Below are 18,442 nucleotides of genomic sequence, written 5' to 3'. Positions count from 1 at the left end.
TTAAAACAATAAAAGGTTTCTGTTTTTTCTCCTATGGAGAACGTTAGTTTACAACAATATCAGGAAATTTTTTCTTAAGTCTTGCAAATTAAGAGATCACAATAATCAAATGTATTCGTAGTTTCAATTATAGTTTAACATCATGACTGTGTTAAATGTGACACCCTGTATTAAAAAAGTTTCTATGAATGTTTCATTGTTCACTGGTGTTTTCTTCAAATGTTGCCATTAGTAACCATCTATTACAGTTCAAAGAATGTCCGTACTACTTTTGATTGTCCTGTCTGAACATCACCAGCATTGCAGGGAATTGTAACATTTTAAAGAGAGAATGCCTTATTTCATCTGTGTTTAATATTATAAATGCGCAAAGTTTTCAAACAGTCGGTTTCAACTTTCGCGACTCCTTAAGAACACAATATGAAATATTTTTATGACTCCTGGTAGATAGTAAAAACATTTGTTTATAGTACATATGTTATTGTATGTAATTAAAGTAGACGCGTTTGAATACGCCCTCAAGAACATTTTACTGCATTCAAAATCAGATCTTTAAGGGTTTTGTTTCGTGCAAGTTTAATAACATTAAATTATAATTTATAAATATTGAACTAAATGATGTTGGGTTACTAATATTGTATAAGGATTTGCAGTAACTGCTATTAAAATTACATTTTATTTGAACCAGATAAAAAACAAAATGAGAGAAAGTTAATTATCAACATAATATATGAAACTATCTTACCAAAACAACCTTGTACTTAATAGTACATTGTAGCAGTTTTCTTTTCGGAATGAAAAACGTAAAGGTCTAAATAAGATTACTTTCATTTTGCGTGTATAAGTAGTATTAAAGTGAACAAACATTTATATCTGACTTTTCGGAACGAGCAAATTTCTCATTGTAACTTGGGTTCAAAGTCAAGACGTATTCAGTTTCATCACTACAGAAACTTGAGTGGAATAGTTAGCTAATAGTGCGATGTTGAAACAAATGTATAATAAGTAAGAGCTTATGTAATTCGTGTTTTAAGTGCAAAGCACAAGTTCTCTGGTAGTTTTTGAAGCATAATTGTAATGTAAACAACGCGATGCAGCGCGAATGGACCATAATACACACTGTCATGGCAAGTTCGATGTTTCTTGGTGTTTTATCGGCGCCTTGGGAATTTTATTTGATGTAGAGCTAAGCTTTCATTTAAATATGAACATCAAAGGTATGTCAGGGTGTGGAAGTACCATACGCTATGCTGGAGGTGTCTGTATTGTATAATTACACCTAAGGTAATCTAGAAAATGAACCGAAAATATTGGTGGTAAGACAAAAAGAAATTCACAAACATGAATACATATTGTAATCGTCAATAGTTTCATAATTCAAAACTTTGAAGTGCGACAAACCACACACTCGACACCAGCTATTAATATCTCATTATAATTATTATTAATTTTATACTTCTGCAAGTAAACATGAATATAGGACGTCTATATTTAATTGAACTTTTAACGGTACCAGAATATCAATATATGTTTATGTAACGTAAAATGTTTAAAGAAAACAAGAAACTCGTATTGAATTCTTCCATGATTATGAAAGCTAGTAAGTTAGAGTGTCGGGACGGTGAATCTGAGTATTCATGGATCGTGACTCGTTCTGTTAAAATGCGTTTCGCGCTTTGAAATTGCGGGCGCTTTATACAAGTGATTGTAAAATTGTATTCTTCGCTTACACATTACCAACCAAAGAGTTGGCAATGTTGGACATAACGATAAAAGAGCTGTTATGGTAATAAACACTTAAATACAACCAATAGAATAATCATAAGGAGACTGATAGTTATTTTTACATCCTACATGTCAACACAACAAATGCTTCCAATAATAACAATATCATTTTAATAAATAAAACAATATTCTGAATCAACAGAATAGTCATATCACGTAAACAGAATAAAGACTTCCAACGATAACAATATAATTTCAATAAAAGAAAACAATATGCTGAAACAATAGGACAGTCATATCACATGTGAACTGTACACAAACTTCCGAAGAGCAGTAATAACGCGACCAAGTTTTGACATACAACAAAGTACATTTGCAGAGTTTTTATCTTAGAAAAATACTGTGTTCACAGTTCTCGCTAAGTGCTATATTTCCGTTAACCAGAAGGTCAGAGTTACCGGAGAAAACATGTTTTCACTAGATGAAATATCAAATAAACCTGTATGTTTAAACAGGCTAATATAATAACTCGATTTGATCGTCCATTTGAACTTTATATGTCGTGAGTTAATATAAATATAAATTTAAGGGAAGGCAAAATATTCCTTCATATTTGCTCCCTGGCCGTGCAAGTGAGTTTTCTAGGAGTACTCCGGTCCCCAACCCCCACAGCAAAATTATCCAAAACATTGGATCCTCTGATACCCGGCCTGAAAAGGGCCGTTCATCGAATTATTTCAACCTCTATTACGAGTTCTCTAAATTTATTAAGAGTTTAGATTGATATTAACATCGAGTTTGCTTCTGATCTAACTCGATTCCCTTTGGTGGACTCATCAGATAGTCCGATGTGGCTTTGTTATAAGAAAACACACCCACACACCCTCCTTATCTAATACCCAGTTAATAGTTCAAAATTCTAGTATATCAATCTCATATTTCTTTTATTCAAATTTCATAATGTTTATATATGTATCATAGTTTTCAAAACTTAATTGACTGTTTTTGAATTCCCTAGTTTTTCCATTATAAAACTCTTACATACTCTACCCTGACCTGACCCTTACAATTTATCCTTTATAACCATATTACACGCTTTACTTTGACCCATATAGTCATTTTATTATAAACGTTTCACACGATGTTCTTTAACCCTTATAATTACTCCATTATACACACTCTAATCTCATTGTTATAGTTATACAATTAGAGCCGTTTTAGATAGGCTTTGCTTTGAGCATTTCGCATGCTCTAACTAAAAACTTAAATGGTTCTTCCCGTTCTCTTTTCTGAACATTATTATTTCTTTATCATAGCTGGGTTACAAACTTTCTCCATTCTATTCACATCGTCGTTTCTGGTCCTCGTGATCTCTCTCTCTCTCTGACAAAATTGTTTAAACTCTTTCCTCATATAACTTTGTCGTTACACTATTTTAATCAACTTTTTGCTGTTTTTATGTACACAGTAATACCGTATAAATGTACAATGAACTGAAAAGAATAACATAAGAAAATAAAACCGTACAGGAACTTTTGCACTTCGGATTGTGGAATAAAAGAGATTTATACCGTGTTAATATTTTCGTTTTTAATTAACTATATTTCTTGTTTATATTCCTCGGTACATCGTTAATAAAGAGGACGTTTATTAAAATAACAACCTAACTAGTGTTCCGATCACTACTGTTTATTATATTTCAACCAAATGGGCCCAACATGGCCAAGTGTTTAGGGCGTTCGACTCGTAATCTGAGGGTCGAGAGTTCGATCCCCGTCGCTCCAAACATTCTCGCTCTTTCAGCCATAGGGGCGTTACAATGGTACGGTCAATCCCATTGTTCATTGGTCAAAAGAGTAGCCCAAGAGTTGGCGGTGGGTAGTAATGACTAGCTGCCTTCCCTTTACTTTTGCACTGTTAAACTAGGGACGGCTAGCGCAGATAGCCTTTTTGTAGGTTCGCGCGAAATTAAAAACTAACAAACAAACAAACCAAAGAGAATGAAGATCTTTGATCTGAATTGAACGACACATAGATATGCAAATACAGTGTGCTTGAAATAAGATTATTATACACTCCACTAATTCTTGAAAGTCCCTCAGGAACAAGATAAAGAATGTGGTGTTAAAAGTCTACTAATGTTTTATGGCAATTATAACAACTATATCAACTTGTAAAAGGCGTTAACATCATACCAATCGTTGGCGAAATTAAATTACATAATTTTAAATTACGGTGTAGTCGTGGTACTTTCAAATGGTGTCAACATTCTGTAAATGTTTTAATATAATTACTAAGTAGAATGTTGAATTTACCACAAAACAAAATAAACTTGGTGCTACAAATATAAGAAGGAAACTTCGTGTATTAAAGATAGGAATGTATATATATGCATTGTAAAAAAGTAGATTTATTAGCCCTCTAACGGATTTTCTGTTATATATCTATTTTAATATCAATTTTTGTTTTAGTTAAATATATATATTTAGAAAAATATGTAGCTTATACTGTTAAGGGTGTATTGCAGAATTCTCGCCTATTTATTAAATTTGTAGAAGATTTACTGAGCGTAAGAATCAACAATGTACTATGTGTGTGTGTGTAAAATATTTTTGATTGCCAGTATTGTTGCCCACTAAACTTTCGAGAATCTCGCCTTAAAGTTTATAAATCGAATCGCCAAGAAACAGTATATATTGATGGTTTGCTACATATGGTATTCTATAAATCTCGGAAACGATGACTATGATAGGCACAGTATGGCCAAGTAGAGGCATTCGACTTGTAATCGGGTTCAAATCCCGGTCGCACCAAACATGTTCGCCCTTTAGTGACAGTCAATCCCACTATTTGTTGGTAAAAGAGTAGCCCAAGAGTTGGCGGTGGGTGGTGATGACTAGTTACCTTCCCTCTAGTCTTACACTGCAAAGTTAGAGACGGTTAGTGCAGATAGCCCTAGAGTAGCTTTGCGCGAAGTTCAGAAATAAATGACTATGTCAAACGCTTATCAATCAGGAAACTATATATGTTTGACCAGAAACGTTTATAGCTTTCGAACATCACAAATCGTTTAACTTCAGCGGATTAACTTTGGACGTTAGTATTTTTACAAAAAAATTATACAACTTCGGCTGTGAAAAAGTCATGTAAGACCAGCCGAGAATAAAGAGCTAGTCAGATACTTGTTAAGTGAACTATTCCGATATCAACGTAGAATTAAAGTGCTCATCGTGAACCGTCGATAAAACATTCCGTTCCAGACCAAATAATGGACTCAATATTTTTTGTAAAACTTTTGTATATAAATCATTATTTCGAACAACAGTTTGTAATAACCGTTATTATAAAATGTATTGATGCTTGTATATTAAAATATATATGTGTTAAGAAAGTAAATTGTGTATATCAATCTTGTTGACAAATGTTATAAATTTAATACATATCGGCTATTTGAAATCGTAATACGTAACATTAATAAATTGAGGACTCGTCCAGGATAAATTATTATATGTAACAGCCCTGTCTATGAATTATTTAAACATTAAACAGGTGATATTATATTTAGTGAGCTGTGAATTGAAAACGGAGTATATAACTTATTTGAAACATTTGTATGAAAAAATGAAAAATTATAACTTTAACACCAAAAATGTCTGTCTTATGACGAAATCTTAACTTAGATGTTTAAATGACAATACTTATACTTAAGACCAACTAATGTACTTTTTTGTAGTATTTAAAAGCAGAGCGATTACAAATGTAAGGTTGTCATGGTATAGTTCGTATAGTAATTCTGGCTTTCGGAAATGAAAGTTAAGTTTTAGAATCAGTTCAGTGCCATAATATAAAATGTTCCCACTCTATAAACTATGGGTGCATTATAAGGACGACAGTCAGTTCTTTAGTCTGGCTGCCTCTCCTATGGCTAGTAGATGAAAACTGAGGACAGCAGCACTCAGCCTTAATAACTTTGTCATAAATACAAAATGCAATATTTAAATACAAATGATTTATGGTAGAATAACAAATTTAGAATTGTCAGGAAAAACCCTGAAATTTTGACAAAATAATATTGTCACCATATAACGAGAGAAACTAATGTACAAAGCTTTGTTAGACTCTTCAGACTAAGAATGGAAATATTCAAGTTTGGATAAATCAAAACATCAAACTGTAGTTTGTAGTTGCTGAAAGATGTTGGCCTAATTATATAAAAGTATTAAAATGCAAAAAAAAATGCATAACTTGTAAAAATTCGTTGGCTGCGAAACAAATGTTTTGTGATGAAATGAAACATTACGAAAATTGTTGAGAGAGACTAGTATCACTGATGAAGCATATTTTTCATCAATAGTAAGATTCCTATAAGGATTATTAAAATTAACATTTTCTATTATTTTCTGCATTCAATGAAACTAATAATAATAACGAACAAATTAATACCAGTTCTTTGTTTGATAATTATACAGTTTAAATTAAATGGTCTTGTGCTGTATAGGAGAAGTGTTTTAATGAGTTATGTCAACTTTCAAATGTAACCCAGCCCGGCATGGCCAGGTGGAGAAGGCGCTCGACCCGCAATCTGAAGGTTGCGGGTTCAAATCCCTATCGCACCAAACATGTTCGCCCTTTCAGCCATGGGGGAGTTATAATGTGCAGTCAATCCCACTATTCGTTGATAAAAGAGTAGCCCAAGAGTTGGTCCTGGGTGGTGACGACTAACTGCATTTCCTCTAGTCTTACACTGCTAAATTTGGAACGGCTAGCACAGATAGTCCTCGTGTAGCTTTGCCCAAAATTCAAACAAGCGTAACCTTTTTAGAATGTTTATTTTAGGAAAATAAATATTATTGAATTCGAAATTTAAAATGGCTGTTCTCTGAAAAAAACCAAAAATGTCCAATTATTCCTCTTTATATGCTATTAAAATTAAACATTTCTACCAATGACACTAGTCTTCATAGAAGTTAGCGGATCAAACTCGTATATAGTACATTCTGGCTAAGAAATCTAATCTTTCTGTCTTACGTGTCTGTGTGTTATAAAAGATCACAGCTACACATTTCAAAATCGTAAAGATCTGACGATGTTCGTTGAGTAAGATGTTAAGTTTGATGTATAAGCAGAATAACAAGAAGAAATGGTTATCAGCGTAAATTACACTACCGTCAGTACGTGTGTAGTAAACTGAAGATTTCACCTGCATATAGCTAAACTGGAATAACTGTCGGAGTTATACACAGGAACTTGGTCAAGGAATAATTACTTAACACCTGAATAGTTAAAGAAGAGCTAGTTGTAAGTACATGTTGCTATCATGTTTGTTTGTTTGTTTTTGGAATTTCGCACAAAGCTACACGAGGGCTATCTGTGCTAGCCGTCCCTAATTTAGCAGTGTAAGACTAGAGGGAAGGCAGCTAGTCATCACTACCCACTGCCAACTCTTGGGCTACTCTTTTACCAACGAATAGTGGGATTGACCGTAACATTATAACGCCCCCACGGCTGAAAGGGCGAGCATGTTTGGCGCGACGGGGATTCGAACCCGCGACCCTCAGATTACGAAGCGCACGCCTTAACACGCTTGGCCATGCCGGGCCATGTTGCTATAATATTCTCTTAAAGTGAAATATTAACTAAGATATGAATTGTTCTTGTAATTTATTTTAGAATATAGTTTTAGGAATGGCTTATGTTGGAAAATCATTTATAAATTTCTGAAAACCTTATTAATATTACTAAAGTAAATACACCTTAAAGGATCAAATTTTATTTCTCAATCTTATATACATTAAATTTTGTCAATTTTTTTTGGCACTCTTTGCTTTTGTTTTAGTTTTGTTCCATAAATATGTGTGTTTTCTTATAGCAAACCCACATCGAACTATCTGCTGTGCACACCGAGGAAAATTAAAACCATAATTTTAACGTAAATCCAAAAACTCGCCGCTGTTCCACCAGGGAACTGTTCTATAAATAACATATACATTATTATTTCTTTGTAGTCACTTTCATTACCATTAGCTCCCCAGTGACATAGCGGTATGTCTGCGGGCTCACACCGCTAAAACCGGATTATCTGTGATGGGAAGAGCAGAGATAGTCAATTATGTAACTTTGTGCTTAATTCTAAACAAACAAGCATTACCATTATTGGTTGTAATGTTTAATATAGTTGGTATTATTACATTTTATTTTTATATTATGTTTTCATTATGATAGTTTTTCATTGTTAGAATAGTGCATGTATTGAGGACTAACTTAAATTTCCTAAGATATTGTTTTACTGGAATTACGACCGAAAGTATCGTTAACAGCGAGGTTACACAGACATTAAATAATGCTTACTTGTCGTTATAAATCATAGTTAAAGAAAGTCTATTTAAGTAGTTATAGTCATTACCGATATGAAGTTGAATTTTAGTTTTGTTCTAGACAAATTGCTTCTATCAAAAGTTAATATATGTATATTTTACAATAAAATGTAATCTAATTCGTTTTTCGTAGATATTTCAACGGATACACTAATATATTGGACACAGCAGAGAGCCTAGTGTGGCTTTGTTATATTAAAACACACACACACTGATATATACCAAAGAGAACAAATATTTTCAATTCAGTTGATAAACTATCACACTTAAAATAAGTGAATGTGTTAGAAACTATTGACGTCTTGAAATATTGTCCGTCAATAGCTTAATGGTAATCTTAAAGGCTTATAACGTTATATTTCGAGTTTGATTCTCGCAACGGAACATTTCTGATAGTCCATTATATCGCTTTGCACTAAAACAGAGAAATGAGCCAGTCGGTATCAAATAAATAGCTAATAAAACATCAGATGTGATTGATAATTCGTGACTTAAAATATTTGCACATGATTATTACTATTCAATTGGCATCTGTTTGAAATTATTGTGAGAGATATTTTATTATTAAACCAACAGGACACAACATATTAAGTAACCAACCTGAAAATGTTATCTCGTTCAGCTATAACTTGAATTTCATTATTCTGGTCCATGTTTGTTACTTTCCAGTTCCGGAGTTTACGTAGAACGTATTCGTGCACTTCGTTTGTTTACTGTAGGTTTACTAACAAGTTTTTAATACTTTAAAAATTTTATCCATGTTTCGTAACTTAGATCGATGTAGAAATGTACGTTTGTTTATTTACCATAATTATAATTTTTTTATATACCAAACTGTTCCTGACTTATAGCGGCTTAAATCGATGATATTTTGTCTACGTGTTTCCTGTAATTATTAAGACAAGTTTCGGTAGAATATCGTTCGTTCCTGACTTAACAGTTTCGATTAATGTTGTCTTTTTCACTTGTTTCCTGTAACCGTACAAACGAGTTTTGATACTGTTTGCTACTAAACTTAAAAATCTTGCACAATGAAGAATTATTGAAAACAAGGACTTGTCCTAAAAGACTAAAATATCTTCAGGAAGACAGTGTCATAAAGACACTAAAACGTAAGCAGGGCAAATCTCTGTTTTTATGAATTATTTATGGTGTAAGGTTTTAACGTTGTATTGCTTTTAATTTTAAATAGATACCTTACACAAGAGTCGTTTTTAAGTTATTTACGTTTAGATAGCGTGTATAGAGATTGTTTCAGGTTAAATAGCTTAGGTTACTGATATCTTGTCCTTTACTTGATGGTTTGTAAATTAGGCTATGCTCTTCCTATAATATTTATGGAGTTTTTAACTCCTGTTTAATTCACTACACAATAACCTAAGATAATTTATATTTGTTAATAATGTTATGACATTACGCCTAATTTATTATTCCATATTATACAACCAACCAATTGTTTAATGATCACATATACCAACTATTAAAATCAAGTATTCAGGCAAAAGAAATTAGAATATAACTGTATTGCAATAATACATCATAAGCGGCTGACTTATCGAAATGTTTTCCCCTTCTTTGGAAACAGAAACATCCTCAGGCACTTGTCTCGGTTTCGCACATTTCTGTTCTATGAGCGACAAGTAGGCTGGTCACCGTTCAAATTGCTATCCTGTCATCCCAGTCACTTGCTAATTTATAACATTCTTACTGTAGGGCATGTATTTATTCTTTAGTTACAAAACAATTTTATATTACAGTTTTTTGTTATTACAGATTAATATTATAAAGTCTTATTTTTTAGTTTTTGGGTATATTTGATACTTTTTGTTGTTGTTGTTACAATGACTAATTGCCAGCAGACGAAACGAAACAAAATTACGACTACCTTATAGAATGTAACTACAAACACTGTCATGGTGTTTCATGTTTTTATTACTCACATACCAGAATGAAAATTTTTATCCATTACTTCTGAGTTTTAAATTAACTGTTCTGGGCACATCAAGCAGTAGTGCTTGTAATGTTTGCTCTTATTTAAGTTTTTTATTGGAGTTTGGTAGATTTGTTACTTTATTAGACCGTGGTCAAATCATGTGCATTTCTCTCAACACTGAGTTGAAAAAATAGTAAGTATAAGTTAACAAGCCTTCTTTTGACATAAGAGAAAACTAATTTACGTCAAAGAACAACTAGTTTAGTATGTCTGCAGTTGCTGTTCACTGGTGTAATCAGATTTGTAGATTGGGAGGCAATATTTTCCAAAATTTCATTTCATCGCTTTATGTCAAGCGAATATACGTTATTTATTTTACCTTATTTTTGTAATTTTTTTTTGTACAAATCATAACAACCATCTCTCTTGAGGCAAGAATACAAGTAACCTATTTGTCCTTTCCATGATTACCCAAATGCTGATGTTACTAAAACATAGAATAAAATACATTACAATATAAAGGATCACTGTTCTGATTAAGAAGTTAGCACACAGGATACCTATAAAAGTTATAATTGTTTGCAAACGACACCTAAAACTAGTTTTTTTATTGGGGGGGGGGGTTCTCGTTGGAAAAACATTACAACTGAAGGAATTCTGTAGTAACTTTCACTGATCAAAGTAAAGTCTGAAAAGTAGTTTTAAATAAAATGTTCTGAGCCCCTATAGAAAGTATCCTATATTAATTTAGCTTGTATCATTGTTTGTACCTCCAACTAACTCCTCCCACATCTCTGAAACAGCACAAAATTTGAGAAACAAACTCGAGTTATCCCGTGGTGTCCTGAGCCATAAATAAGCCTAAAACGAACCCAGTAGGTCATAAAGACACCACAGCTTTAAGGGTAGGCTTTTAGCATAGATGCATTTGACGTGACATTTTGTGTTTCTACCCACCCCTTCGAAATCCCGGAAGTACCAGGTTTGAAGCTGTGTTCGTAACCCCAACTACAACTTAACGGAACCAAACTTGGCACACGTACTCAGGGCGAGTATCTTAATATGTTCCTTTTGAAGTACGTACCCTCCCCTTTGGATACGTATAGCAGTAAATGTGGATAAAGAAGGGGCTTGATCGTTACTTTGGGGAATCTGTGAATCTTAAGGGGTTCTATGAACACAAGTATTCTGTGTTACTTGTAATTAATACATGAAGTTACATGAGGTGTTCTGTAGATACATAAGCAATGACACATAGAGAATTTGTAGAACTGCAAAACGTTTGGTTATATATACAGGCCAGACTGTGTTTGTTACTTTGTTAAAAAAAAAACACTTTTTTTCTGTATTTCAACCTAGGCACTTCTAGAAAACTTTGCATACATCAGTGTTTTTAAAATATATTTTCTGTTTATCTAGCTTAAAAATACAATGAAGAAATGTGATAAAAACCATAACATTTTGCAATGTCCACAAAGTTATAATTTTCAAAGAGTAACTATCATCCAGCCTTCCTGTATCGTTAATAGGTGCCCAACCTTTCCTTTTTTATATATTAATACATTGTCACCATCTTCCCACCGGTGATAAGTGACGGTTCTTTAAGACTCAGGGCAGGAAGAACTGAATGGAATGAGGGCAGGAAAAACAAACAAACGTTTATTCAGTGCTAGAGCTTCTGGTATGTAAAAGTTTCCTGATATAGGAAGATAAATAAAGGAAATCGTTATGTTCGCTTATATATATGTCCGCATGGGTTGAAAGGTTTTCAGTCTCGCCGTTATTTGTCAGTTGATCATCAGGCCTGTGTTCAGCGCCTTGTGCAAGTTTTCTAGTGTTTGCACAGCCGTCAGTAGTTACCAACCCTAACTATCTATCTAGTAACCTTCTATATATTGTTTGCTTTTCGTGTTTTGTACTTTATAAATATTCTGAATATACTATTGTTGAAAATCCAGTAACCTTCTCTAGGTAGCTTGCTTTTAACGTTCTGTTCTTTGTGAATATTCTGAACGCACGACTGTTGGGGGATCAATAACCTTCTTTATACTATCTATTTATAATGTTCCGTTGTCTGTTAAAATTATTAAAGTACGACTGTTGAATATCCAGTAATCTTTCCTGAATCAATTGTTTTTAGTTTGTTTTTTTTTGCTGTTTGTAAATATCCACTCATCTTTTCTGGGTTGGTTACTTGACTACTCTCTTGTTTGTATAAATCCTGAATGTAGAATTGTTTAGAGTCTTGTGACCTTCTCTAAATTATTTGTTTGAGTACGTTGTATTAAAATTATTTTGGACATGCAAATAAACATGTTATGTGACAACCACAGCCGTTACAAAACTACAGGGGTATAACACATATTAGAACTACAGTTTGATTTTGCTTAGTGTTTTATAGTTAGAATGATTCCACAAAAAACTGATCGCTTTTAGGAAGTGTTTTTAACAGCCATTTTAAACACAAAACGTTCATACATTCAAATCACAACGAGTTTTTCAGACTGAGGATTTAGCATTGCAAAGACAAGGATTACCTTTGTACTTAATGGCGTTGGAAAACAAAGGGTGACTTGGATCACCTTGGGAAAATACAACTGTCCAGGAAAAAACCAATGACAAGCCGTCACAACCGTGGAAAACAAATTGTTACAACTTATAATACAAAATCCCACATACACAGAAGTTAGTGGCAAAGGCCATTTACGTGCTCTGGGCAGCAATACAAAACAAAATTAAGATGAATTTCCATCTGTGAAAGCAACCTCATCACATGTTGTTTCTTCGTTATATACCGAAAAAGAAGATAAATTGTAGAAAAGTGTGCGAACGACACCCAGTAGTGAAAAACGGCAACATTTTGTGGCATTTATCGAAGCTTATGAGTGCCTTTATAACTTTAACAAGTCTCGCGCTATTTTCTATTTGCTGATAAGTTTGTTAATTGCATTTCTATACAAGTAATACAAATTTTATAATGTGTACTTTTGGTTAATTCTATGGTGATAAAATAGATAATTTAAAAATTAAAGATATATTTACATAAATTCTATATCCGATTTCCTAGAAAAGCTCGGTATATGCGATAACATTTTTATTCAGTGTATTTTGAACAAATTTAAAATTTTGAAAAAACTGTATTTTCACGTGTTCCTTTTTTATACGTGTAATATGGAATATAATATAGTAATTTCTAAAAAATATTCAGAAAACAAATTTGCGACACTTTAAATAGATAGGTAAGAGAGCATTTGTGATTGTAGCTGAATAAGATCAGCCGTAGTTATGCAACGGGAAAAATATTATTAGAAATCATAAAAAGAAATATACAGAAAAGTAACTGGTTTTGTATTAAATTGGTAAATATTACAGAAATAATCTGCTTTTCTGTAACGACGTGAGAAAATATAATTTGAATTAATTTTTAATTAAAGGGACAATGATTAATGTAAGATAAAATTAGGTCTACTGAATAAGCTTTAACTAATTTATTTGAGAGTATATTTTAATGTATCTATTTTAAACAAGGATTGTATTTTATGTTTCTACATTTTAAAACGTTAGTACTCAATGTAGGTTGTTTAAATTCAGTTGAAAAGTAGTTTTTGAACGTTCTGATTATAAACCAGTTGTAAAATTACATCCTGTAGAGTATTCTTTGAAAAAATTATATTAGTAAAAAAGAGTTCAGGTATTGTTCTTACAGATGGAAAAACTAGTATGTGTTGTGGCTTAATATATATGTGTAGTACGTATAGGAATTACTCAGAAAAGTTATGATTTTAATTAATCACTATATAATGGTAAATTATTACTTGTAGGACGTGTTTTTTCACTGTTAAAAGAAAACACAAACACGCTGCTAATGATCATTTCTGGTACCAGTAAGGCCCGGCAGGGCCAGATGGTTAGGGAGCTCGGCTCGTAATTTGAGGGTCGCGTGTTCGAATCCTCGTCGCACTAAACATGCTCGCCCTTTCAGCCGTGGGGGCGTTATATTGTTACGATTAATTCCACTGTTTGTTGGTAAAAGAGTAGCCAAAGCGTTGGCGGTGGGTGGTGATGACTAGCTTCCTTCCCTCTAGTCTTACAAATAGCCTTCGTGTAGCTTTGCGTGAAATTCAAAACAGTCAATGGATTGGACCGGTAACGTTCCAAAATCTTACCTACTTGGAGTGATGTTGTTTTTTTTTTTTATCTTATGCGAGAAACGGTTTGTTTTGGTTATTATCTCATGTATCATTACAGGAAGTTTCTATACCATGTGAAAGAAACATATATTGATATGATAAAGAACCTACTATAATATACAATTCTAACTCATGATTTAAGTTCATTTAAGTCATTCTAGTAAAAACAGTGATCATAAATAAATACAGAAGTTAAGATACCCGATCTACGAATATCATATATTGAATAAAACCAAATTAAGTATAGCCTGAATGAAATGAAGACAGGTAGGCGGACAAGTAGTACAAGCGAACTTTGACATCTACGTGGTTTCTCAAGTCGCTTTAAATCTTTTAACTATTAGTTCAGGTTATACCTCTCATAATATTAATCTCATACAATTATATCAATAATAAAAACAAAAAGAAAACAACTCTAAATGATGACGAGAAACCCACTTGAAGTAAAAATGTATTCTCAAGACTCTTTGTTGACCTGAAGATGACATAGAAAGCTCGAAACGTTGTTCTGTACTTTATTTTTGAAAAGTTTTAATATCCATACCAGCCGTCTTGGGAATACATTTAAACTCTAAATGAATTAGGTTCTTAACGACTTTTCTTTCTTGGTGAGAAAAGGGTAATGATAATTTCAAGTTAAGTCTCTCACTAGCTTTAACTCTTAACAATATTTTAAATTTTGGTAGACATTTTTGAAAACAATATCTCATTAATTGCAAATCATGAAGTGTAGAACAAAATATACTCATCAAAAAAAGAAACGCAAAAGGCGAAATATGAGACAAATTGTTAACAAGTTTATTCCGGGTAGTTCTGTATGACATGTGTGAAACTTTTCACATTCACTGCTGAACATCCAAAGTCTGCAAAGGCGAAGTCCACGCTCACTAGGTGAAGTTTAACGTCACTCAACGTCAATAACGAGTATGCCCCCCGTGAGCATCAATAACTGCTTGGCATCTCCTGCCCATGGAAGCGATGAGATGACGAATCACATTCTGTGGAATGGCTGTCCACTCAGCCTGCAAAGCTGCTGCAAGCTGAGGTAGAGTCTGCGGTTGAGGTTGTCGCCGTCGCAGACGTCGGTCCAACTCGTCTCAAAGATGTTCAATGGGGTTTAAATCTTGTGATCTGGAGGGCCAGAGAAGAACGTTGATGTTGTGGTGTCTCAAGAAGACAGTGGTGAGTCGGGCTGTGTGAGGACGGGCGTTGTCATGTTGAAAAACGTCGTTGACGTTCACTATGATGGGTTGCACATGGAGCCTAGGAATCTCGTAGACGGTTGCGTACGGTCTGATCGGAAATCCTACGCAGCCCTGGTATGGTTGAGCCAGTAGACGTCGCAGTAGTGGTCCTATCCCGAAGGTGGCGTACCCGGATGTTGCGATCTTGTGCGGGCGTGGTCACACGAGGTCTGTCAAATCGTGGACGGTCACGAGTTGATCCATGTTGTTGGTGACGATTCTATAGCCTTGTGATGGTGCTTGAGTGGACATTCACAGCTCTGGCAACATCTGATCGAGATTCGTCTGCTTTCAAGCGACCAATGGCGTTGTTGTGTTGTGCTTCAGTCAGTCTTGGCGTAACCGTATTGCGTGTCGGTGGCTTAACACTGAGCTATAAAAACCGAGAATCCGTCACTTTTATAGGGATTTTGCACATGTTGCACTTGCAGAACATGCAGATCTCTTAAACAAATTTATTGGACACGCATGCGTTTTGGCGAAAAATCCGATGTTTTCCTCCGTTTTCAAAGTGCACAACTTTTATTGTCATTTTGGTCTGACAATCAGTGCCTTAACACGTGTAACATCACATACTCTGAGCTTGTAACGTTATTACATATATTTCTCTTTAAAATAACAAAAATATCCCTTTTGCATTTCTTGTTTTGAAGAGTATAGACGCCAATAACAAAAACGAATGATTGGACATTCTTCTTTTTCTTTTAGTGTTACAGTTGGTATATGATAAAAGTAACAACAGTTTTGGAGTTACGTTTAGCCTTTTTATGTGATGAAACACACGAGTAAACGAATTGCTTTACTAGATGAACTTCATGGATTGGTGTGGTTTTTCAAGAGTTTTAATTTATAATCAAAAATAAAGTAATATATTTACATAAAATAAATGTTTATAGAGAAGAACGTCAGCGTGAAATAGAATACTTAAAACACGTCTCACCGCAAGTCGCATAATTTGATCTTTTGATTCTTTATATTTGTTGTTAAGTGTAAAAATACACATATGAACTATCCACGCTTTGTCCACCCAAATTCTGAATTTTTGCGTAATAAATTCTCAAGCTTAGCACTGAAGTACCGTAGGATCTGTTCAGTGAGTTTAGACATTTCATAAAACATAATATCAGTTAAATAACAACAGATTTGTCCGACTATTCAAGAATTAAAAAACAGGACTATTAAAACATGTATATAAAATTATCTCTTAGTCTGCAGACAAACTGTGTACAGAATTTCCTGTTATTGATGCATAATCAAACATATTAAAGTTTAGAGCTTATATATGGCAAAACCCACCACCGACTTGGCAAGTATTATCACATCAGCCAATCAAAATTAGAAAAAAAATCAGATATCAAACAGCTGTGCCTTCCTGTGTGACTGTTTGGTAGATATCCTCATAAAGTCAGCTCTTTTATATCCTAGCCTTGAGATGGGTCCGTATCCAGTTGCTAAACCCCTTTAAGTTTTTACAGAGTCACAGCAGCTTGATAATATATATAATTTGTTATACAGTAATAATCAATCAGTTCATGTTTAATTCTTTGATTATACCTTTATCTTTCAAGTTAACTCAAAATTCTGTTCATGTTCAGTTATATACTTTTAATGTCATAAATACAACTGGAATCTGTTGCTTTCGTCACAGACTTGATTTACGTTGGCAGTCTGCACCTCCTTCACAGCTATTCTCCAGGTTTACCACCAAATGAATCTTCAAGCCTTTTCTCCCTTCACTGCGACTTCCTGTTTTCAGTTTTCGAGTTCACGGCTTTCCCGGACTCTTGAGGCATTCACTTCACTTCATTAGTCACGCTCAATACATATATCAGCGAAGTTAATCACTTAACAACACGTGCTAACAACCTTCCCACCCTATTTGTAAAGTCTAATAAAATCATTTAGCATCTTAATCGCGAGTTTAAATTTACATTTACCGCATCCACAACGAATGAATCATATTTTCGCAATCAAGACGAATAGAAAGAGCAGTTTCTGAAAACTCCTAATTGTCTTTCAGATCTCAAGAGGTCTGAAAACATAAAATAAAAATTGCTGAAAAAATGACATACATATATCGTTGGGCAACAGAACAGTGACAAGAGAGGAACCACCTAGACTAAAGTAACTGTCTATCTTAGATCACGTTTCCTACTGAGTAATAGCAAACATCTAGAAAAAAGTAAAACAATAAAAGAATAAAATAATTTGAAAAATAAGTGACGTAATTTATAGTATAGTTTGTGTTAAAGCACAAACTACACAGCAGATAATCTGCGCTGTTTCACTGTGGATATCGAACTAATGTTTAGTTTAATAAGTCCTCGTTGTTACTACTGAGCCACCGGAGAACAATATAGATTATAGAATGGTGTAATTCACGATATCAAAACATCGTAAAGCTAATAACATCCGACATAATACTAAAATATTTTAACATTAATGAGCGCAAATGCACCTTTGCAGAAACTTGAAAGTCTTGGCTTAACACAAATCGTTTCTTGTCTAGTCACTGTATATATATATATATATATATATATGTGTAAAATTATAGAGTGTAATATATAAAATGTATGTGATGTATTTTAAACCACGGTGCCAGAAGTTAAAGGAACATGGGACATTACAAAGGTATACTGTGAGAAACAAAACATAAACAAAGGATACATATTCGAATATTCTAATTGGCTATCGAGAAACGAAGTCGGCGTGCACACAGTCACTATAAAATAATATTTCACCGTGCTCTACAGACGACATAAATAACTTTCAATGGTGTTCCGTAAACTGTAAAAATTATTTTTCACGATATTCAGCAAATTATAGGAATAACTTTCATGATGCTCTGTAGACTATAGGACGAATATTTCACGATATTCAATAGGAATATCTGTTTACAGTGTTGAAAAGACCAGCTTTATTTATCACGAGTCAACAACATAATATGACATAAGGCGTATATCGTAAAAGGTTGAA

The sequence above is a fragment of the Tachypleus tridentatus genome, chromosome 8 (genome assembly GCF_004210375.1).
Source record: "Tachypleus tridentatus isolate NWPU-2018 chromosome 8, ASM421037v1, whole genome shotgun sequence".
Taxonomy (NCBI): domain Eukaryota; kingdom Metazoa; phylum Arthropoda; class Merostomata; order Xiphosura; family Limulidae; genus Tachypleus; species Tachypleus tridentatus.
The sequence above is the reverse complement of the archived record's forward strand: the minus strand, read 5'-3'. Positions refer to the sequence as shown.